Raw genomic sequence first — 9,762 nt, forward strand, 5'->3', positions numbered from 1 at the left:
TACTATATAATTTTTTAACATTAGCTTTAATAAAAATTTTAAATTTCTAGGTATCAAAAAGAGGTTGCTAGGGAGACTAGATGGCTCAGGAGATTGATAATTGCCCATAGAATCTTTCCTCTCCAAGTTGCCAATTCAACTCAAGTCCAAATCAGAAGTGACTGAGTTTTTAGCATGGCTGTCAGGTGTTGCATTAATGAATTGATAATCTAGTCCATTTTTTAATGAATAGGTGACCAAATTCCGTGCTCCCTCCCCCATTTCTGTTAGTTGAAAAAAAGCAGAGAAGCCAAGCACTGAATAGTATGACAACCACACTACTCTTTCAGCTGAGGCAGAGAGAGAAGTTACTACATCTGCTGTACTTGTTCAACGCATAAATCAAGCACAGTGATCTCCAGAGCTGTTAATAACCACAGAAAGGCAATGTTGGGTAGTTTAGTCTTACCGTGTGTGCGTCTCTCCCATTAGCATCAGTGGGAGTGATATTTGTATACTGAATAAGGAATAATAGCCACATTCATGTCAACTCAGTGATAGGGATAAGAGATCTGTCCATGAGATCTGGCATATTCAGACTCCCTGTAATAACAAATTTGAATCCTGGCAGGGTTAACTAAGCTCTTCTGATGTAGATAAACTCAGTATCATGCACTTTACCGTGGGTTTTTTTGGAAAAGACCTTTAAAAACCCAGGTCCTGATCAGTCTTTGTGAATGTTAAAAATCCTACACATCACTTTTCCTAAAAACAGTTTCACTTCAGAATTCCTGGTCAACATTTGCGTTCCCCTAGTATGGTACTGTGTACTGGCTGGCAACCATCTTCCACCCTAGAAGTAGCTTCAGTAAGTAGTGCTGAATGTATGTTTTGTGAAACATTTGGAATCTTTGGGATGAAGTGCCTATATAAATGTACAATATTAATAATGAAATATTCTCCACAGATTTCAAATTTCATAATGCTTAAACCGTAAATTTATCATTTCTTTAGACTGGGGCAGATTCTTCTTTTGATGTGTGCATGAGATTTCCACTAGCACCAATGGGAGTCATGTATATGCATGAAAAAGATTATACCCTATTTAGTAGTCCGCTCTTGTTAAAACATATATGTGTTTTTACCCTTTGATGTTCTGAACAATTGGTTTTCTAATTGCTGCAGCATGAAGCATATTTACATACACTTTGTATGGATGGTTAAATCCAAATGTATGATTTAGCAACAAAATGTTTGGAGTAAACCAACTGAGTAAAACAGTAGAGGGTATGTATAATCAAGCTGGATTTGAGTAACAGCTGCTTCACATTTATGGAATAATAGACCTGATGAATTAATTTGTGACAATACTGGGCCCAGCTGTACTGCAGTTCACAAATGACAAATTGTGAGCTACTGCATAAGGGGACTAAATTTTTCAGAACAACTTGGCTAAAACTGTGTAAAGTTTTTAAAATGAAGAAGTAGCTTTGTGGATCACAGTAACAGGAAAAAGCTCCTGTTTGTACTCAAAGCAACCATTATTTAAGAGTTCATAACCGAATCAGAAAAATAATTGCCTTTTGTACAAATGGTTAATTCAACAGAAACTGCATGAGCAAGATGGACAGGTGGAAGCAAAGTGCTGTTGGGTTCCGGACAAACTCCACCATAGCTCTTCAGTGTGTCAGGTTACAAGCATTAAATTATCAGAACCGTCATTGACTATTCATAGTCAGAAGCAGGCCATAGTTGATGTCATCTTGAGGTAGCAGTTACCTTTTACAGATTAACCTTTTAATGGATCTAACATATATTACAGAACTCATGACCCCCTGCACAAAGCCTGTAGGGGAGTCCTTGCCAAAGGGTATGTCAATATGTACTGAATCTGTAATTTAAGTTATTAAAATAAAATGCAGTTAAAACAATCATATGTTGAAAAGTTGAAGTACCACTAACAAGTCACTTTACAGCCAGATTTAAACTGAGCAAAATCAATGTATCATAAAACCTCAGATCAACAGAAATGATTCCATGAGTTTAAAAAGAAATTCAAAGGAAAACAGTTTTTTGTTTGGAGTTACAGGTTCTAGTGTAGTGTGAGCAATCCAAGCTCACCAGAGTAGAGCTAGTATGTGGAACCTAGTGAATGACTTTAAATATAAATAAAAGCAGAAGTGAATAGTATGTTCATTGTCCAGTCTCAGAGAAATGTGTTGCCTTTCTCCTCTCTGCACGGCGGCCTGGTTCAATGCCCACTAAAATCAATGAAGTGTACTCATAAATGCCAATGGGCATTGAATCTGGCCCTTCTTAAACTTGTGGTCCCTCCTGCACTGTATTGTGGACAACAATGCATACTCTGAAGTCCAATATTCACCATCCAGATATGTTCTCTCCCTGAACAATCCAGGGAGATTTAACTATTTTAAAGTACATAATTTTTTTGTTTCAGAGTAGCAGCCGTGTTAGTCTGTATTCACAAAAAGAAAAGGAGTGCATCCGATGAAGTGAGCTGTAGCTCACGAAAGCTTATGCTCAAATAAATTGGTTAGTCTCTAAGGTGCCACAAGTACTCCTTTAATTTTTTGTGTGAACATTCCAGCAGATATTCACAAATACAAGATTCTGCATAGACTGTCAGGAAAAGTTTTGTCCAGCTTTACTGAACAGACTCAATTTGAATCAAAATTCCCCTGCAGTTGGTCAGGCATTTGTTTTTTCTGTTTGTTAGGTATTTTCAAGGAACTGGTCTTACGCATACAGAGATCAGCATGAGAAATAGCACTGAAAGCAATTACTTTTTCTTAAAACATACAATTAACACTCTGCTTTTTGAAGATAGCTGAGACTGATCTCAGTGAGAAAATAAATATCCCAAAGAGCTTCCTTATGTCTGGAGGGAAAAGGCTACCAATATAGTCTCTGGGAACGTTATCAAGCTTACTTTGTTTTTCTGCTAGCAATCTGGGGTCATTACACAATAATTCTCTACAAAACACAGATAGTTTTAAACTACTCCTACCATACTCTGAAAAGGGATTATTTAACTAATATGTTGTAATGCACAAATAAAAAGGTACAGCAACCCACAGTGTAAAGTTGATGCTATCAAAGGGACCAATTTAGGCAATTTAACGGCCTAAAAGTGGCCAATTTTAAACATTACAATAATTGCAGCAAAGGAGGTCTGCTTCTAGGATTGATATATTTTCTGCTTTCTTCCTGCTTCCTAGGCCTGTTTATCTGTTCCTTTTTTCATTCCTCTAGTTCAGGGATTGTAAAACACATAGAGCCAGCTCTCCCTGTAACGCAATGTGCACTAATAATGGGCTTTTTAAAAGCCCCTAGCACCTAACTCCCAAATCCTACTATGAAAACTGGTCCTCTACTATTAAATCACCTCCTTTAGGTTGAAGGATACATGTCAGTCAGTGGGAAAGAAATACAGTGCTTGCTTAGCTGTGTCTATACTAGCATTCTCTGGAATATCTTCACTGTTTCATACCCACTGGTGAAGCTCCAAAGAAGGTACAAATAATTAGAAAGCTAGTGAAGACAGGGCTCAGCATTTTTAACCAACATATATCATCTAGGGCAGGGGCGGGCAAACTTTTTGGCCTGAGGGCCGCATCAGGTTTTGGAAATTGTATGGAGGGTTGGTTAGGGGAGGAGGGGCGTGGCCCAGCCTCCACCCCCTATCCGCCCCCCCACGACTCCTGCCCCATCACACCCCCCACTTCCTGTCCCCTGACCGCCCCCAGAACCCCTGCCCCTGACTGCCCCCCCGCCACCCCATCCAACCCCCCCTCATTCCTGACTGCCCCCCTGGGACCCTTGCCCCATCCAACCACCCCTTCTCCCTGTCTGCCCCCTCAGTACCTGTGCCCCATCCAACCCCCCCTTCTCCCTGTCCCCTGACTGCCCCCGGAACCCCTGCCCCCCGACTGCCCCCTGCCACCCCATCCAACCTCCCCTCCTTCCTGACTGCCACCCTGGGACCCCTGCCCCATCCAACCCCCCCTTCTCCCTGTCCCCTGACTGCCCCCGGAACCCCTGCCCCCGACTGCCCCCTGCCACCCCATCCAACCTCCCCTCCTTCCTGACTGCCACCCTGGGACCCCTGCCCCATCCAACCCCCCCTTCTCCCTGTCCCCTGACTGCTCCTGGAACCCCTGCCTGCCCGCCACCGCCCCATCCAACCGCCCCCCCCCACTTCCTGACTGTTCCCCCCCGGGACCCCTGCCCCCATTCAACCCCCCCTGTTCCCTGCCCTCTGACCGCCCTGACCCCTATCCACAGCCACACCCCCTGACCCCCACCCCCCCCGAACTCCCCTGCCCTCTATCCAAACTCCCCGCTCCCTGCCCACTTACCGCACTGCCTGGAGCACCGGTAGCGGGCGGCGGTACAGCTGCGCTGCCCGGCTGGAACCGGCCACGTCACCGCGCAGCTCAGAGCCCCGGGTCAGGCCAGGCTCTGCAGCTGTGCTGCCCCAGGAGCTCGCCGCCCAGAACGTTGCACTGGCGGCACAGTGAGCTGAGGCTGTGGGGGAGAGGGAACAGCAGGGGAGGGGCTGGGGGCTAGCCTCCCAGGCCAGGAGCCGGGCAGGAGAGTCCCGCGGGCCGGATGTGGCCTGCTAGCTATAGTTTGCCCACCTCTGATCTAGGGCTAGATTTTAAAAGGTATTTAAGTGCCTATAGATGCAGATACGCACCTAATGGGATTTTTAAAAGCACCTAAGCAGGTTAGGTGCCTAACTCCCACTGAAATCAATAAAAGTTAGTGGGACTTATGCACCTAAGTCATTTTTGAGAATGGGACTTAGCCATCTGAGTCACTTAGGCCTTAAAATGCAGAGCAGAGCAATGCGTAAATACCTTTTAAATATCTGACCTTAGGCATCTAACCTGTTTAGGTGCTTTTAAATTCTCACTAGTAGCCTATCTAAATCTCTAGATGTCTAAATACCTTTGAAAATCTGTCCCTCAACTAGATAAATCCAAGGACACTTTACAGATTTATCCAGCATTGAAATGAGGGCAACTCTGTGGTAATTGTTTAAGACCACATACTACACAACAGTTTAAGGCAGGACGTGAAGAAAACCATATCCACTTATATCTGCAGAGGGATTGGTAAGCAGAATGTACTTACCAGGATTAGAATTTGGCCAGGAAACCAGGGATAACAACCTTTCTGTCATAAAGAGTGACTCGGGTGCTTAAATGATCACAGACAGCCAGAACTTCATTTTTTGTGTTACCTGAAAGATTCAAGTCATCAGAAGTTACAAATTATCAGAACATAGTATTATGAACAAGTGGTTACACTACAATCTCCAAACGTTTTAAAAATGATCACAACAAAGTACCAGCCTATTGTGCGGTAAAGTCTATTTAACACTGACTGCTTAATTAAGGCTTAACTTAATTGATGGGGAAAAAAGCACATCAGTTAATTGCTATATCATGATGCACTATATCAAAAACCTTTGACAGTTTAATAAATAATATATGCACAGCAAAATGGCTCTTTCTTATGACTGGTTCAAAATACTTCAAGCTTTACAGTAGCTGTATCCATTAAATGCTTGGAACCACAACATCTTATGTGTATACTCCATTAAGATGTTGTTTACAGCTGTAAACTTCAGCAACTGTGTAAACATTAGTGTCTTGCAATTGCAGATGTTGCAGTGGAAACAGACATCATACATGGTTTATCATTTTTTGTATTGAACAAATCTGAGTCCTATGAAAAATAAAATTTGGTATTAAAACTCTGGCCATTTTCCAAGAAGGGTGTAATGCACTAGTTATTAATTATAGATTAAATATTTCTGCAAGGCTTGAAAGTACATTTGAAGCTAATGTTAATAGGCTAAGTTACTACAACCCGTCCCTTTCTGAACATATCTGACAATTCAAAGATCACATACATCTTAATTGTTCACATACATTTGATGTTCAATTAACATGTCCTTGCAAGGAAAGCAAACTGCAGACATCAATCAACCTATATGAGTAAAATATTTATGGTATTAATTTACAGCTCACTGCTACAGTTATGCTCACTTTGCTAAGTACAATCTCTTCTTCTCCAAAGCTATTTTTTGTATCTCATCTTAAATATCTTCTCATAATTAGTTGTTAATTAGTCATTGATCTGTCAGTAATTGTTGAAACATTTTGTTGAATTTTCTGTTTGATATTCAGCTAAAAATTGAAATGTTGACACTCCTCCAATGGCGAAGAGGCTACAGCTCTCAGTACTCCTTCAGTTTGCCATTATCTTAGATTTACAACAAAGATGGTGATACTGTAAATAAGATACAGTCAGTGCTTAATTTGTAATGAAAGAGGTGTCGGGGCTCAAGCAATTTTTTTACATTCGTAACTGATGCAGCAAGCCTAGAGATGGCAGAGCTTAGCCCTGGCAAGCATTAAGCACTGGGTATATTGATTTTCTCTTTCTTTCCACAACTAATTCCACTGAGGGGAAATATATAAGGTGTTTTTATAAAGTAGGGGTCCTGGTTTAAAACATTTGGTTGGTGGGCAAAATATATTCTAGATATTTGAATTCTGAATAGCAGAAATGAAAGGGGGAACCTAAGGGCAGGGATTGTGCCTTTCAAATCCAAGGGCTTTTCCTGATGACCCCATCAGTTATACAAAATATCAGTGTATTGTCTCAGTTTTTGTTAATTGCTGCCGAATGGCCATGTGAAAGAGCCGCTGGTGAGCTGAACTGGCGAAAGTGGCAACGGGATCACTGAGGGCATGTGCACCCCATAGGCAGTGAGTTATAAGGGCCCATGGTGCCCATGCTCCATCAATATTTAGGAATGTGGGCCCGATTCCACCAATATTTGGGCTTACTGCACTTTGGGGGGCCCCGTGCTTCAGGAGGACTCAGGGTCCAGGGTGGTCTATGGGGTTAACAGGGGGCCTGACAATGGCAGCAACAAGCGACCCAGCCCCAGCCCGCCCCGCTGGCTCCCAGCATCGCTCGGGGGAGGGGGCGGAAGCCAGAAAGAGGCGGGGCGGGGTCTTGGGGGAAGTGGTGGAATGGGGGTGGGGAGGGGGCGGAGCAGGGGTGGGCTGGGGCTGGGTCACTTGCTGCTGATGGCACCAGACCCCCCCACTAAACCCCCAGGCTGTTTTGGACCCTGCATCCCCCGAAGCACAGGGCCTCCCAAAGCTTGGGGCCAAGGGGTGGTTGCCCCAGGCCATCTTATAGACAGGGCAGCTCTGGGTCCAGGGCAGCCTGGGGGTCTAGCGGGGGGCCTGGCGCCACCAGCAGCAAGCAACCCAGCCCCAGCTTCGCCCCCATTCATCCCCTTTCCCCAAGCCCCTGCCCCACCTCTTTCCGGCTTCCACAGCTTCCCCCGAGTGATGCTGGGAACCGGCGGGGTAGGCTGGGGCCAGGTCGTTTGCTGCTGCCGGCACCAGGCCCCTTGCTAACCTTCCAAGCTGCCCTGGACCCCACGTCCCCCTGAAATGTGGGGCCCAAAAAGCACGGGGCCCGGGGCGGTTGCCCCGGTCCATCCTATGGACGGGATCGCTCGCCTGGAGCCCACGTCCCCCTGAAGTGCAGAGCCCCACAAAGCGTGGGACCCTGGTCCGTCCTATGGATGGGATGGCTCTGCTTGGACCCGTTCTGGACACCACCATAAATTATACAAACTTGACACCCATGCCTGCATGTCATCCCCACACCAGGCCTCCCACATGCTGAGGCCTTGCCCACTCTGTAGCAACCTCCATGAAACCTGGAAAGAGGAGCATGGGTTGCAGGAGGGAGGAGCTTAGAAGTGGCACCAGCAAATAGGTCTGCCTGCAAAAGGCTGGGATGTTAAGCTAAAATTTAGAGCAACTCTGTAAATAGTTGTTTGAATAAAGAGCTTGATTTAATAAAAATGGCATCCTCCCATGTTTTTCCGCTCAAATAGAAAGAAACACTTCACACTTCAGACTCTCCAGTAAGCCTCGCACTACATGACTTCTTAAACTAGACTTTCCTTGCATTAGAGTCAAATTCACAGAGTAGTGGGAAAAGAGTGGGGGTGCTTGGCTGAGGAGTTGGAAAAGTGAAAACCTTGTCATATACACCTCCCTGATGCCCACCAGAACCATCCCTGCATTCTTTTATCTCCCCTTCCCCACAAAACTCTCTCCATCATAGGTGTCCCACTTTTCAGTAGGAAATTCTGGTTAATCTATCCCCAGGGATCTGCTGATGTTGTTAAAATATGCCATTTTGTACAAACTGGTGAATTCCAAAGGCAAATAATTGCTTTTCAGAAGAATTTTTATTGCCCATGAAATAGTGATAATTTCTATGGGCTTTTTCAAAAGGGATTTTTCCTATAGGCACAAACTCAAGAGGTTAGACCTCATCTCCGAATAGCAACCTTCATATAAAGTCTATGTCCTAACCAAAAACAAAACAGCACTCACTACTAAAAATATTTAAGGAATGGCACAAAACATGGTCTGAAAGAAAAATGAATTTGCTTCAACATTTTATCTGCAAGCATACAGGGATGACTCCTTCTTATCTTGTAAATCCCACTGACACAATGAAAACTTTCCATAAAAAAAAACAACACTAAATACCTTTTAGTGCTATGTTTTTATACTAATTGCTTTGTTTTCTTTGATTAAACATCAGATTGATTTGTTTAGTCTATAATAGGTGTAAAACTCATGTTCTAAATCTAAAGTGTTTGGAAAAGAACTTACTAGATGCTGCCATTCTTCTCAAGCTCTGACGAGTCCAGGTGCCATAGTATCAATAGATACTATGAGCACATTATAAAGGCTGAGAAATTATCTCTGTAGAAGATCAGAGGGGAATGTTTATATGCATGTGCTAAAGTACAGATGTGTAAATATTATGTTGGAAGCTTATATTTAAATATATTTAAGTGTAACAAAAGTGGCAAAGTCTGTGTAAGGAATAACTGTAGCTATATTACCCAACAGGGTTTTTTTTAATAGTTATTCATAGTATTCCAAATACTATTTACATTGTTTTCTGTGTACATTAATTTTTATTTACTAAGAAACAGTATGATACTCCAAAGCTGACTAGGAACTATTAACATTTATTTATCAGGATCCTATATACAACAGCTCTTAAGTTTAAGTCCATGAGATGCCTTCTGAAAAGACAGAATCCTGGCCTGTGCTTTAGCAAATAATTAAACTGAGGTGCAGGAAGAAAGCAGAGAGTCTTAGTTATACATAATATTGCCTCGACATCTCTCTACCCCACAACAGAGGCAGCATTCAAACATTCTTCTCACAGTATTATCTATATTTGTCCTGAGTGTCACAGTAGACTACTAAATGAAGACCTCTGCTTAATGTGCAGCTATGGTCAAAAAAGCTAACAAAACATTAGATGCACGGGAATGAGATGATGAACAATACAAAGAATATTATACCTTTACATAAATCAATGATGTGGCCTTAGCTGGAATACTGAGTGTAGCGCTGGTCTCCTCATCTCTAAAAGACCATTGCAGACTTGGAATAGGTTCAAAGAAAAGTGACCAGAATGATCAAGGGCGTGAAAAAGCTCTCTTAGGAAAAGAGATTAGAAAGACTGTGATTGTTTAACATAGAAAAGACATGAATAAAAGGGAATGTGATAAACACATACAATTATTAATAGTCTAGAGAAGGTAGTTTGGGAGCTTCTGTTCTCCCTGTTTCATAAGAATAAGGGGCCATTCAATTAAATTAAAAAATGGGAAAATTAAAACCA

Source organism: Eretmochelys imbricata, chromosome 8, assembly GCF_965152235.1.
Source record: "Eretmochelys imbricata isolate rEreImb1 chromosome 8, rEreImb1.hap1, whole genome shotgun sequence".
Taxonomy (NCBI): domain Eukaryota; kingdom Metazoa; phylum Chordata; order Testudines; family Cheloniidae; genus Eretmochelys; species Eretmochelys imbricata.